The 15,432-nt window shown below is 33.3% G+C and overlaps 1 protein-coding gene across 1 annotated transcript in view; it reads left to right on the top strand.

The window, feature by feature from the left end:
* LOC133192081 (uncharacterized) overlaps positions 1-15,432 on the top strand; it is a 506,856-nt gene that overhangs the window by 297,428 nt on the left and 193,996 nt on the right. The window lies entirely within an intron of this gene.

Genomic DNA, 15,432 nt, shown 5'->3' with positions numbered 1-15,432 from the left:
TTTTTTGTTGACACATTTTAAGGCCCCATGATGCATCGACTGATAAGTTTTGATGATTAGAGACTTCAAAGTGTACGAGATATGCATCAAAATAAAATGAAAGATGAATGCATGCAAAATTCAAAAAAGGTCATTGTGACCTACTTTTGAGTCAACTTGACATGAGGTCCTAAGATGCATCATTTGAAAAAATCTTAATTCCAGTCATTATATTGGGCAATATAATAATACCCCAGGGTGATGCCTTGACCAATTTTTAATCTACATCATATTTTCATCCATGTTAGCGTATAATTAAGTTTTGTGATAATCTGCCCAGTGGTTCTTAAGAAGAGGATTTTTCTTTTTAGCAACCACTACTTTTACCTAAGCTGATCACCTGTTGTCCGTCATCCGTCTGTTTGTCTGTCCGTCTGTAAACTTTTCACATTTTCAACTTCTTCTCAAGATTGTGTATTGTTTTACGTCCCATTCGAGAATTTTTCACTCATATAGAGACGTCACCATATACCGGTGAAGGGCTTCAAATTTTGACCTTTACTCGGCACTCAGGGCCATTGAGCAGTGAGGGATCTTTATCGTGCCAACGCCTGCCGTGACACGGGGCCTCGGTTTTTAAGGTCTCATCCGAAGGACCCGCAACTTTCACTTCAAAGTACCGAGCGCATGGCGAAGGAACAGTTGCTACCTATTTTTTATCAACTTAGGTCTGTCGCGGCTGAGATTCGAACTCACGACCTCCCGATCACGGAGCGAGCGCTCTACCGACTGAGCTACTGTGAACGGTTTCTTCTCAAGAACCACTAGGTGAATTTTAAACAACCTTATTACAAAGCATTCTTGAGTGAAGGGGAGTTTAAATTGTTAAAATTAAAGGCCAAGCCCCATTGCAAGGGGAGAAAATCAGTAAGGAACAAAAATAGTATGGGGTCATTAAAACATATTCTCAAGAACCAGTGGGCCAGAAAAGCTGAAACTTATATGGAAGCTTCTGGATCGAGGTAGTGTAAATTCTAAATTATTCAAATCATGGCCCCCAGGGGTAGGATGAGCCCACAATAGGGAAGCAAAGTTTTAAATTGAAATATATATGAAAATTTTTAAAAATCTTCTTAGAACCACTGGGCCAGAAAAGCTGAAACTTATGTGGAAGCTTCCAGATGTAGTGTAGATTCTAAATTTTTCAAATCATTTCATGACCCCCAGCTGTAGGGTGGGCCACAATAAGTATGACAAGGGGAGGGGGATCTGGTGAGTAACAGGAGGGACAAAGTTACTCAGCTGAGCATTGTGGTCCATGGGCCTCTTGTTTCCCTAATTATCTCTCCTTGTTTAAGGGACACATCCCTACGTTTGGTATAGCCAAGGACGCTCTGTGACAAATTTGACAAAAATGGCCAAAAGGTTCTATAGATATGGTCCATATTCCAGAAAGATGACGCAGACCACAGAAACAGCCACAGAATAAGCTCTTTGAGTCTTTGGCTAAAAAGAATTATAGAGAGAAAATAAACTTTGAGATGAAAATACATTGCTCAAAGACAAGAATTAGGACAATCAGGAATTGGAAAAATAATTAGTTTAGTAATCAGTAATTAGCAACAACACTGAAAGTAGATGCATATGGTCCATATTGTCTAAAAGAAAATTCCAATGATAATTGATGTTTTCTGCAAGTTTTAATTAAAATACAGAAAAATGCACAGGTTCATGACATCACAATTGGTAATTAGGAGATCATATATAAGCTAGAAGTATCTGATGAGACTGTAGCTCTATCGGTTTGTACTTATAAAAAAGGAAAAGGGAAGAAGCATCTTGACTTGAAACATTGGAACAGCATTAGGTAGAATAATGATCCTTGGTTTAGTCTCTTTTTGTGGCAAGATTTATTGCAATCAGACTAAATCTGTAGGAGAAGTAGCCTTTAGTAAAAAATTTCAGAAAGTTTTATTTTTATTAAGCATTGCAACATCATTCATCAAAATCAAAAAAAGAAAAGGATAGACAATTTGTATTTATGTTTAGTCTACTTGCATGTTATATGAAAATCAGACCAAAACTGTAGGAGGGTAGCATTTTGAAAGTATTTCACAGAAATTTTTATTTTTACTAAACATGGCAGCACTGTTCATCGAAATCCAAAACCAATTTATAGAATTATATATCTTAGTATAATTTATTTGTGTGCCAGGTTATATTGAAATAAAAAAAACAGTAGGAGGAGTAGCGTTTTGGAAGTGTTTTAAAGAAATTTCTGTTTTTAGTAACCATGGCAACACCATTCATCAAAATCAAAAACTGATGAATAGAATTATGTATCTTAAAGTAGTCTACTTGTGTGCCAAGCTATATTGAAATCAGCCCAAAACTGTAGGAGGAGTAGCATTTAGAAACATTGTTCACAGAAAGAGGGACAGACAGAAGACGGACACCTTACTATCACATAAGCTCTTCTGGTCTCTGACCAGTTGAACCAGTTGAGCTAAAAAGTGTATGATCTTTCTGCATGTGAATTTAAATGGTTGAGAAAGCATTTATTTAGTTTCTGACCATAATTTCATATTAAAAAAAAAATACAGGGCTAAATTTGCATTTAAAGTGTACCTTCTTCTTTGCCCTTTACAATATCTGATATAGTGCAAGAATCTACATTTTCTCTACAATTCACAGCATCTCTTTTCAGACAATTATAGCTTAAAAAAGAATTGAGTATCTACCTTCAATAATATAAAAAGTGTTGTCTAGCCACATGTTCTTGATGTTAACAGATTGTAGAGGGCAGTTTATTTGTAAATATGTTTTCTATGAGTTTCTGATTGGTGGAAAATTATCTTTACTGTCTGTAAATAGTGCAAGAATCTACATAGTAAATGGTCACTAGTGCTTTTCTTTTACATATTGGTTATAACAGTAACTGTTAGGATGCAAAGTTTTCATCCATTATGTGTAAAATAATGCAAGAATTTACATATTTTGGATAACTCACAGCATTTTGATGTTTTTTGACAATTTTGCTATTATAAAAAATGAAAGTTCACCCCTAAAATAGTGTCAAATTTTAATTGACTAACCGTTCTTAATTGTTAATGATATATTGTAGAGAGCAGTTTATTTTGTAATTTTTTTTTTCTGTGAAGCTTATTTTCTGAAGAATTGTTATTTATTCTCATATATTGGGATGTAAAGAACTGGGTACGTTAAGTATAACAGAGCGGCCCTGTCTCCAAATTTGATTTCAGTTTTTTACAAACATGCCTACGATGTGTCCTTTCAAAATCATTTTATTTTTTTTAATTATCACAAACCGTTTTTTGTCAGAGGTCTCGAAAAATGGGGAGTTTTCTTTAGAAATTACAAATTTTGACGTGATAACGTCATCACGGCGTTACTGATTTTAATGTTGCGTTAAAAGAAATATGTAAATTCTCTGAACCAGAAACTATTTACTTTAACCTGCCTTATGTTCCAGAAAACAATTCTGAACTTTTATTTCAATTCATCGTAATGTATCTTTGCTTGATAGCTGGAAGGAGCATAATAATTTAAAGGAAAATATAATTTTATTACAAACGATTTCATCAGACAAGTAATGAAGCTTGATTCATCCATACAGACGACACAAGGTAGTACTTCTTTTAAAACTGTGCTCGTATCAAATTTATCATATTTTTATGTAAAAATGTCCTAATGATTTTTTCAATCATTTCCGCATATGAAGTTACATTAAAATTTTTAAACATACATGAATCAGTATAAAAAGAAAATTGGAACGTCCCATATAAAGTTGTCAAAACTGGATTTTTGGCAATGAAAAAGCCATCAACACCACTCCCCTTTTCCATTCCAACAAATGGCAGCGCTATTAATTTCGTATTTTTTTTTTTTTTTTTTGATAAACGTATAAATTACTCGCTATTACGGGGTTACGAGGTGTCTTAAAATGCGTTAATTTTTTTTTTCTCTGATGTTAGGATTTCTTTTATAGATCGTTATTTATTTATTCCAGTGGATCCGCTTTACTGCATGGTTCATGTCAAATACCCTAACCAGGAACAATCGCCAATATACTTACACACAATCACTTTCTATGTTAAAACCCCAAGAGGAGACCGGTTATAAGAGTCCTGATTGATGAGTCCATTCCAAGTTTTTTCTTTGTTTAGCGTCCATCCTAAATTCGAAAACCTATCTTCCTATCCGAGAAAACACACAAACCAAAAGGGGGAAAACGCAGCATTTTCAGAACAGTTCTAGATTTTCTTATTATCATTTGAGACCTCTCCTCGCCATAAAACTTAGTTAAACTATTAGTTTATTGAAATAAAAAAAATTAAAACACCACTTAAAAAGAGAGATGTCAATCCTAAAAGAGTAAAATGCATTTCAGAGATTAGTATTTGTTGATTTTAATTTGAGTTAACTTTGTGTTTGCGTTTCAAAGCTTTGTATCTATCAATTTTAATTTGTGTTTGTTTTTAATTTCATAACCTCAAAACCAATTCGTCCGCGTGCACTGCACAAAGAAAAAAAAAAAAACTTGGAATGGCCTTATCATAACTTGCGTTACAGACCTTGAAAAATTTTGCTTCAAATAAAAACCGTGAATCTCCGAAGGCTTAAAAAAGGGTGTGCGATTTGTTTAGATCAATTTTTCGATGAAATATTTTATATAGCCAATGCTAAAAATTTAATTTTAGAGACAAACACAGTACTTTGCATGTACATACTCATTTTTTGATTAACAAAATCGAAAATTATATGCCCAAATCTGCATAGTGAATTCGACAGGAAATGCACACGAATTCTCGGGAAGGGATTCAGAAGCCTGTAGTACACTCTAACGGGCATAATTCCCTAAAACTAAAATTTATAAAAATAAGGATATAATATTATGTGTATGATTTGCATGTAGAGTTTATCCGCGTCAGCTATGAAAATATGCGCATGTCGTCTTCAAAGCATGAAACGGCAGACACTTGCATTGATATTGATCAGTAAAAGATTGATCAACGGTCACAGTCCAGTGGGGAGCCAAAGGAAATTGGAAAGGGATGTACTCGTATTTAGTTTTAAATCAAATTCTTGATATAATTTTTTTATTGGTACTCATTACAGTACATGTATAACTTGATTATCAGTAACCCCCCCCCCCCTTCTATTTACATAGAGACAAAATACAAATAATCGATACGCAGAATAACAGAACACTTACACAGAAGAATCAAAATTCACTTTCATGTCCGTTTTTATAAGATACATAGAGGTTTTATTTCTAGTTCAGTTATCAAATTATACGAAATCTTATGTTATTTTGTGACTTGTGGGAACAATACGCAAAACATGTCACAGTGCTTCTTTATAGAGTTATCCTTGCCATTCCCGGATTATAACGCTAGCTTGATTATGTTTCTTTTTCATGTTAGTGTCTGATAAAAAAAAATCTTTAAAAATATACTTAACAAACTGCTGACATGAATTGCAAGACGATACATCACGTCATCTACTAAGACAAAAACTGCATTAAAATAGATAAAGATTTTCTTTAGAACTCCTCCCTATGTTTACATGTTACATACACAGCCGTAGGTAAGATACATGTATTTGATATATTTCGGTGACAATGATAATTTTATCACTTCCTTTGGATACATTAACTCTCTGGGGCATTTCCTTGTACATTTGTCCTTGTAGTAACGATAAAATACTTTTATTAAATTTGTTTTGTTTTTTTCTGGAACGGATTATCATCACAGACGGACGTTGAATCTTTAAAATTTAGCGATAATGTGCACCGCCGTTTTCACAGAGGAGATATTGGACAGGACGCTCCTCCAGCCCCGATGAACATCTATTGGAATACTAAACATTTTTCCTATTTCCTATGAAATATATTACTATTATTTTATGGATAATCTGGATAAAATCCTTTTAAATAGATCGTGTTTGTATTTCTTACAGAACTGGGAACAGATAATCTTTATTTATAGACAATAAAAAAGGTTGATTGTATCATGTTTCACCTAAATTTTCGTAGAAAATACCGAAAGCGTACACCACTGCATACGTTTTTTAAGCCTTATAAACTTGGTCAACATAATTACATGTATCTAAAATTCCTTGTAAATTATAAATTAAACCCAATTTTACTTGAAAACACTGATGTCAATATTCCGATCAGCATGATAAATGTATATATAATTAATAAATGTAAATAGGACTTTTTCCATTCCCAGCTGCTGACCTTCAATAAGTAAATGCAGGTCGGCAGTGGCAGATTTAGAAGTATTTAGTCATATATGAAACACTTCCTGATTCTGCGATAGAACACTAGAATCTTTTCTGACATAATTAATCTGCAACATTACAGTGACAAGGATAACAAGTTTTGAAAAGAAATGTTCAAATGGTGACTGCTGTACATGTAAACCAAGCTTCCAATCTAAACCCCCCCCCCCCCTAAAAAAAAACGTTAGCCATTGTCTTTTGGCATTCATGAATCCCAGACATATATAAATTGAAAACATATAAAACATACTTAAAAAAGCTGATATTTTTCAAGAAAAATGTTAAAAATAATCTTTTCTTGAAGTCAAATAAAGTCAATGTCCACTATGAAAGAGACGCGCGTTTTAATTGGAGGTACATTGTCGGATTAAATGTAAATTGATTGTCTGAACCATTCCAACTTATGTCGTTAAATTACTTTTTCACGCTGTAAATATTGATTGAATATTTATCATAGTTGCGAAGACTGAAGACATTGTTTCAAGTACATATTTTCAACATGATTGCTCTTTGTGACGTCATTTTTTTCAGTGCATTGCGTCACTAATTTACATGTAATGTCCCATAGTAAATTTCACTGAGAAAGGTTCATATGGTTTTCATTTGCATAAATAATTGTATCAAATTAATTTTTTTCAAATGCAGAATTGAATTTAAAAGACAATAAAAAATAATAAAGCCTTTAGATATAGAATTAAACAATATCTTTAAAAATATAGATTTTATTGTGGAGAAAAGGTGACGTCTATCCAAAAATGGAGCATTTTTTACTTCAATTTTCTGTAAAAATGGATGTGGCCGCACTTTTGTAAGGTTATTTTTTCTCTTTAATATTAAAAATCGTAGTGTATTTGTTCTTTCTGCAAAGTTTCGCATACATACTTGGATGCGGCCACATCGAAATATAGACTTGAAGAGGAGGAAAACGTCCAAAATAGGGGAATTCCGGAATATAAGCCCGGTTTTGAACGTTATATAAATGAAAGGGCACGTGAGTTGAGAAAAATTTATTCCTATTTCACACACAGGGAAACCTTAACAGTTAATTGATACAATTGATAGAATGTAATCATGCGTTTAATTTTTGCCGATTTTACAGGGCCGTAAATCGGTCTTAACGTACCCAGCTCTTTTAATGTGTTTGATTCTATAAATAGAAATGGGAACCCCCTTCAAATGCAAGGCATTACAAGTAAATGGTCATTAGTACTTGTCAGTTCCTGTTGTTAAAATATTGTAGATAGCAAATTGTTTGTAAATATTTTTTATGAAGCTTCCAGTATGTAGAAATTTTTATTTTACCTCATATACTAAGACATATTTAAGTTGTTTTTTTTTTGGTGCTAAAAATAGAAATGGGAATCCCCTTGAAACATTTTACATTTCAGTCATTGGTTTCTAGTACTTGTCAGTCACATAATGTTTATAATAGAGAGTATTCAAATTTTTAATCCATAATGTCTGAAATAGTGCAAGAATCTATATTTTCTAAATAACTCACTGCATCTATTTTTAGACAACTGTTGCTGTGAAAAGAAAAGAGAGTTCATCTTCAATATTGTGTCAATTATTAATTACCCAAATGTTTTTGTTCATGACAAATTGTAGACAGCAGTATATTTTGTGAATACTTTTTTAATGACGCTTACAACTGTTGGAAAATTGTAATTTTTCCTCATATGCTGAGATGTTTCTATTTATGGGTGTTTGTGCTAAAAATAGAAAAGGGAACCCCCTTCAAATAGTGTGTATTTCAGTAAATGGTTTCTAGTACTTGTCAGTCGCACTAGGTTTAAAACAGTTAATCTGCATTTTTTCCATCCAACATTGCCTGAAAAAGTGCAAGAATCTACATTTTCTCGATAATTCGAGGAATCTATTTTTAGAACATTGTTGCTATAAAAAGAAACAAGAGTCGATCCTCAATATTGTATCAATTATTGTACAAACACATTTTCTTTTTGAAGGCATAGAAAGCTTAATATTTGTTAAGACTTTTTCTATGAAGCTTCCAATTAGCATAAAACTGTCATTTTTCCTAATATTCAGAGACATATCTATATTTAGGTGCTTGATACTATAATCAGAAATGGGAATCCCCCTCAACCATTGTCCACTCCAGCTAGTGGTGTCCAGCCATGTCATTAACATCTTAAATTTTACAATATACTTCCTAATTATCCAGCAATGACATCTAAAACTTTGCCAAATTTTGATTTTTTACATTTTTCTAAAATAAATCTATTTATAGATACATGTTACTAAAAATAGGATTAAAAGCCCACCAATACTTTTTCATGAGATGACACTACTAATACTCCAGTATTAAAACACACATAAGATTTGGAAATTTTCCACGGACAATTTTTGTTATTTAGCCTTAAAGATTGCAAAAAATACTAATTTCCCCATTTTTCAAATTTTCAGAAACCATGTCAGTTTGCATGACCTTTTTCTTAGAGGGAGAATATTTGTAGAATAAATGATTATATGCCCTGTGTACCTTAAAAGTTCATGTTATCATATGATCCAATGATTTTTGTTTGAGTGTATTAGATACCGATAAATATTTGTTTACTTTTCCTCAATTTTCAAGTTTTCATTTGGTCAAAAATGGCCAAATTCAATGGATCTGTCTCCATGGCAACCGAGTGCACGTGTGGAACTTCCGACTCCATATTTGCTAGTTTTGTACCAAGACACACCTGTGGTGCAAATTTCGTCAAAATCCGAGACATGTCGTTTCCAAGATTTTTTGGTGCTTACAGAGAATGCGTGTTAAGATTTACTGAGCTTCAAAGTTAGACTTTTAAGGGTGAACACCTTAGCAGCACGAAGTGCATGCAGTGGTTAGAGCATTTCACTCTAGTACGGAGGAGCAAGAGAATTGATCCTTACATCACTGGTTCGAATCTCAATGCGGAGGTCAAGACTGGTATAAGTCCCTTGTCATAGTAGACAGATGTTTGTTATGAAATAAATCTTTTTCTGTTCTATGTCCACAAGTGCCTAGTACAGATCTAAAGGATCCCTCAATAGGCAGTCAGACGTGTTCAAGCAGCAAACCAACAGACTTGTGCATCGTGTATACATGTACATGTAGCTGACAATATTTCCCTTATACCTAAAAGAATTATCTTTACTTTTTACGAATAGTGGAATAAAATGCATACTATTCAGTATGTCCATCATGTTTTTTTTATACCCTCCCAAAAACGAAGTTTAGGAGGGTATATTGGAATCACCATGTCCATCCGTCTGTCCGTCTGTCTGTCTGTAGACGAGATTTTGTCCAGACCTGTTGTCGGAGACTATTGCATGGATTTGTCTGAAAATTTGTACACTCATTATTCACCATATGAAGGTATGCACCTGGTATTTTCATCATGATTGGATAATTTTTCTGCATTTTAAAGGTGTTTAATTAGGGCCCCACAAGAATTTGTGGGTGCCCTATAGTAATCACTCTGTCTGTCCGTCCATCTGTCATTCTTCTGCCCACAAATTTTTTGTTTTTTTCTAATAACTTTTTTTATAGTTGACCAATTAAGTTCAAATTTGGTATGTTGGTTGAATAGGCAGTAAGACATATTTTGAAGCTAATTTTGGTTCTCTATTTCATCCAGTTTGGAGCTGGGGTGGTGGGGTAGATTCCTTAACTTTACATTAGAATGAATGCCAGGGCAAAGAGAAATAACTGCTGAGAATGTTCTTATTGTAAACTGTGAAAGCTACAACTAGTCCTGTGGGATTAATTAACTTTCCTCTTGAACAAAATCCAAAGCATTATCTGTTTCTGTCAAACTGAGATTAATTAACACTTCTGTCTGCCAATGAAGTTTGTTTTGAAGTTAAGGTCAATTCTGAATGATGTTTACATTCTCTGAAATGTGGAATAAAAAAATGTTTATACTTTATTTTGGTAAAATACACAATGAGTTATGATTTTATTGAATTCTAAAAACAAGATATACATGATGATATCTTTTTTTATTTTTTTTTTATTTTTTTTTTTATTTATTTATTTATTATTTTGCTGCCTTATGTAAATTCAAGAACACTATTAATTTTAACAGGTAGTCTGATAATAACCTTATTCTATCATTACTGCAAAAGTTCTCTTTGTAAACTTGGAAGAAAAGGATGAGAGAGCAGTACAATTAGTCCCCTAGGATTAATTATCTGCCTAGTGCAGAATATTTTAGAGGCTTATCTTTCTTTGTCACTTTAAGATAAATTATCACCTTTGTCTGCAACTGATGTTTGTTTTGAAGTTAAGGTCAAGCCTGGGTGATATTTGCATTCACTGAAGGCTGGCATTTTATAAAACACATGCTTTATTTTTTGTTTAAATAAACATCTAATTGAGCTATTATAGATACGGTGTTTTTTATTGCCTTGTGTAAATTACGATGGCCGATATGGGCCGGACAAAAAGTAACCACGAGTTGTGTTCGATTTGCCGGCAATTCTTAGATACTGGCAAAAAGTAACAACGAGTTGTGTTTGATTTGCCGGCAATTCTTAGATGCCGGCAAATCTTAGATACCGGCAATTCTTATTTTAAATATTTAATTAAAATACTAGAGGATATAGAGGTCTCAAAAGTCAAGTTATCTTAATTGGGAAAACGGTTTGACAAAGACAACAGTTTCACTCGATACGTGGCATTATATATGACATATCAAAACGAAGTCAAGCTATTTAAATGGCTAGAAAGCAGCATCCCCCTCCCCAAAAATTAAAAAAAAAAAGTCAGTAAGGGGGGGGGTATTTAACACTGGTCTGGGTTACATTCACTGTCTTTTTACAAAATGTTTGAAAATCAAGTATATTAGAGTAATGTATATCGGGCCTCTTTTATGTATGAGGTCCTGCAGATAAACATACGCAAATCGCCAAGTGTAAACTGCTCTTCATCCTCAGGGTAACAGAGGTTTCGTTTTCCGGTTTTTCATAATATTTCATTAAGATATGGCAGGGCCTAGATTAAAATGGACAATACAAATTCAGAAGTTTTCTGTATTCTCATATCACCCTCCTAATTGTTTATGGTAGTTTAATAACCAGGCAAGTTTTTTAAAACATATAATCAGTTGACTACGTGTAGCTGGGCCGTCAATCAACAGGCAGAGTGCACAGCGTATTTGGTTTTTGAGGAAACACTGGCTTTGATATTAAAAAAAAATAACACAACTATTGAAGATCAAATAAAATATGGGTTGGTAATGAATTTAAAAGATATTAATATTCGTTTATGTGGAGTGCACAGGTCTGGAAACCCCTTAAACATTGTCTGTATGCGGTTTTCCTCCTCACTTTTCTCAGTACTCTGTGTTTTGTCAAACCTTTTGTCCTGTTCAGTTAACTAGACTTCTGTGACCTCGATATCCTCGGCATTTTAATTAAATATTATATATAAGAATTGCTGGTATCTAAGATTTGCCGGCATCTAAGAATTGCCGGCAAATCAAACACAACTCGTGGTTACTTTTTGCCGGCATCTAAGAATTGCCGGCAAATCAAACACAACTCGTGGTTACTTTTTGTCCAGCCCATATCGGCCATCGTAGTAAATACAGGTATACTAATTACAGGTTGTTGGATATTTAGGAATTATCTTGAAATTTTAAAAACACAGTTGTTGCTGCATATTCTTCTTCACATATTTTTAAATTTTTGTAATCAAGTAAAATTCTCATTCTGTAAGCTGCACCGTTATATTTCTACCCCTCGGCAGGGCCCTTGCTGACTTGTCAGTTTTTTAGTTCATTTTAATTACATGACTTTGTCCGGACCTGTTCTCAGAGACAATTGCATAGATTTGTGTGAAAATTACACCTATTATTCATCATATGAAGGTGTGCACCTGTTATTTTCATCATTATTGGCTAATTTTTCTGCTTTTACAGGTTTTTTTTTTTTTTCATTTTTATTGACTTAATCATTTTGGATTTATATAGGTTTGAGACATAGAATCTAGAACTGCCAGTTGGTACATCTGTACAAAAATGTGAACTGCAGCTTAAAACGACTCATTAAAACTAAAAATAAAATCACCAAGTATTAAAAAAAGTTTTTTGATAGATAGTCCCTACAAATCCAAGAGTCATGCAGTACCCTTATTAAAAAATGTCGCATCAAGATTACACATTTCTTTTTTTTTTCATTATATAAAGCTTTTTAACAAAAGAAAAAATTCTTTGTTTTCAACAGAATGACATAGATATGCCTTTTCTATTGTACACAGTGCATTTCAAAGCAGTTAGCATAAATCCATTTGTCCCTTGGGAGTAATGAGTGGACATGCATCCAGTTAATAATGAGTTCAGTGTGGGAAGCTGTTAGAGCATCTCTGATCAAGCAGGTGTTATACATCTGTTGACCTTGACCATGGAGTTTGACTTGCATTTGAGAAACTTTAACCTTCAGCATAAGCTACCGTATTTGGGCATCAGTGTTTTGCAAACACACCCTCTTCAATATTCAAATTGGGCATAAAAAATTTACAATGAACCTTTAAACCAGTGAGTTGAAGCTAATAAATTATGACTATAGAAATTATGATATTTTTTTTCGATGTATGGTCTGTGTGTGAACTTGTCAAGTTGGAAACACACAAAAGGGTATTGCTGATAACATGCAGAGTGTATTATTGCCTTGATTAAATTCAGGGTCACTAAGGAAAAATGTCATGGTTTAATGCAAGGTTATTTGAACAAGTTCAAGGTCACCGATAGAGAAACTATACATTCCTTAATTACTGTCTTTCTTTTGGTGAGACATTGCAAGTTGATACCCCTTACAAGATTGCTTATAAACTTAGAATGTGGCATGACCTTGACTCAAGGTCACTTCTTCCTGTTCACAGCTCCAATGGAAGACCTACTCATTGCTTTGCAACTAGCTCTGCTCTAGTATTCTATAAACAATTGCATCCCAACCACTAAGACACTGAAAGCAGGGGGCCACAATTCTTTGAATTTGCTTGTTCTAGCCTCTATATATATTCTTCTAAATTGAGTTTTGAAAAGTATTTAAATTACACATTTAATGAGGCATTTAATCATTCTTAGATCAAATTATTCCTTGTTTTAGCTAAATTAGGATTAAAAGGAAAACCAAAGAAAATGCAATAAACTAAAAATTCAATGTTTAGAAGTTGGATGTGGCTTTATTTCAATTTTGAAACAGGAATTTCTGGTATTTTTACTCAAGCTTAGCACTGAATTCTGAAAATAAAAAAGATACTGTCCCATTTGAAAATGATTCCATATCCACTTAGAAAACAATAAATTTGAATATCCTCTACATAGGGTTCATTGGAAGAAAAATTTATTCTACAAAAAGATGTTTCTGAAGTATAGAAAACCAAAAGATTCAAAAATTTCAAGTCTATAATTCTTTTAATGTACATTTTAAACCTAAATTTGTAGTTTGTAAATCAAAATTTCATTATTTTTCAATTTCCAGTTGATAAATTAAATTATTTGTAAACCATTGTCAGTTTTTACAGAAAGTTTATGTTAAATATTGTGTGAAGTTTTATTGAGTGTGCTTTGCAGCAATCAAACAAAAACAGAACCTAGGGAAAATTATCTAGTCTTTACACTACTTTATGATTTTTTTTTGTTCTATCCCTGATGCATTCCTCTGTAAATAGTGAAAATGTCTTATTATTAAAGCTGAACACAATATGTAAAAGTAAGAGATCTATCTTTGTTTACCATATTTGTCTTGATTGCATTAAGTTTTGAGCCCCTATATATATGCCATTCTTTTGGTCTTGGTTCAGTGTTAAACATTTTTTAGTTTTCACTTGTGTGGATGTAGTCATTGTTAATACTGGGTAGCAACAAAAGTAAATGTGTGCTTCTTCCAAAGCAGTACAGTAGAAACAAACACAAATACATGTAAACTGCAATAAAATATAAGCAAAGGTAATGTTAGATAACCAACACATCCACATGTCATCCATTCCATCCAAGTATCTTTGGCAAGAAAGCAATCAGGTGTAACAAATGCAAAGCTAATACTTCAATGCTTATATTGGAGATAGGAAAACTAATATGGCATATGCCTATTTATGAGTCATGTTCAGCTTTTATTTATTAATTCATGGTTTTATTAATAATACTGAAAGGGGTATATATTGTTAGCTCACCTAAGCTGAAAGCTCAAGTGAGCTTTTCTGATCACATTTTGTCTGTAATCCGTCTGTCTGTCCGTCTGTAAACTTTTCACTTTTTTGACTTCTCCAGAACCACTGGGCCAATTTCAACCAAACTTGCCACAAAGCATCCTTGGGTGAAGGGGATTTCAGTTTGTTCAAATGAAGGGCCACACCCTCATTCAAGGGGAGAAAATTCAGAAATAGTGAAAATTTGGTGGCATATTTTAAAAATCTTTTTCTCAAGAACCACTGGCCCAAAAAAGTTGAAACTTATAGGAAACCTTTTGTTATATAGTGTAGATTTAAGTTTGTTCAAATCATGACCCCTGGGGGTAGGGTGGGGCCACAATGGGGGATCAAAGTTTTACATAGGAATATATAGGAAAAAATCTTTAAAAATCTTCTTCTCAAGAACAGCAAAGCCATGATTTCTCATATTGATATGGAAGTATCCTCAGGTATTGTAGATTCAAGTTTGTTCAAACCATGACCACCAGGGGAACGGTGGGGTCACAATTGGGGATTAAAGTTTTACATAGAAATATATAGGAAAAAATCTTAAAAAATCTTCTTCTCAAGAACAGCAAAACCTTGTTTAGTCATATTGATATGTAAGCATTGTCAGGTAGTGTAGATTTAAGTTTGTTCAAATCATGACCCCCTGGGGGTAGGGTGGGGTCACAATCGGGGATCAAAGTTTTACAGAGGAATATATAGGAAAAAACTTTTGAAATCTTCTTCTCAAGAACAGCAAAGCCTTGTTTAGTCATATTGGTATGAAAGCATCGTCAGGTAGTGGTAGATTCAAATTTGCTCAAATCATGACCCCTGGGGTAAGGGAGGGGCCACAATGGGGGATCAAAGTTTTACATAGGAATATAGGGAAAAAAAACTTTTAAAATCTTCTTCTCAAGAACAGCAAAGCCTTGTTTAGTCATATTGTTATGTTATAAGCATCATCAGGTAGTGTA

The sequence above is a fragment of the Saccostrea echinata genome, unplaced genomic scaffold, assembly GCF_033153115.1.
Source record: "Saccostrea echinata isolate AGI-Se365-2 ecotype Australia unplaced genomic scaffold, CSIRO_AGI_Sech_v1 ptg000025l, whole genome shotgun sequence".
Lineage (NCBI taxonomy): Eukaryota > Metazoa > Mollusca > Bivalvia > Ostreida > Ostreidae > Saccostrea > Saccostrea echinata.
Note: the sequence above shows the minus strand (reverse complement) of the source record. Positions and strands in the feature narration are given on the sequence as shown.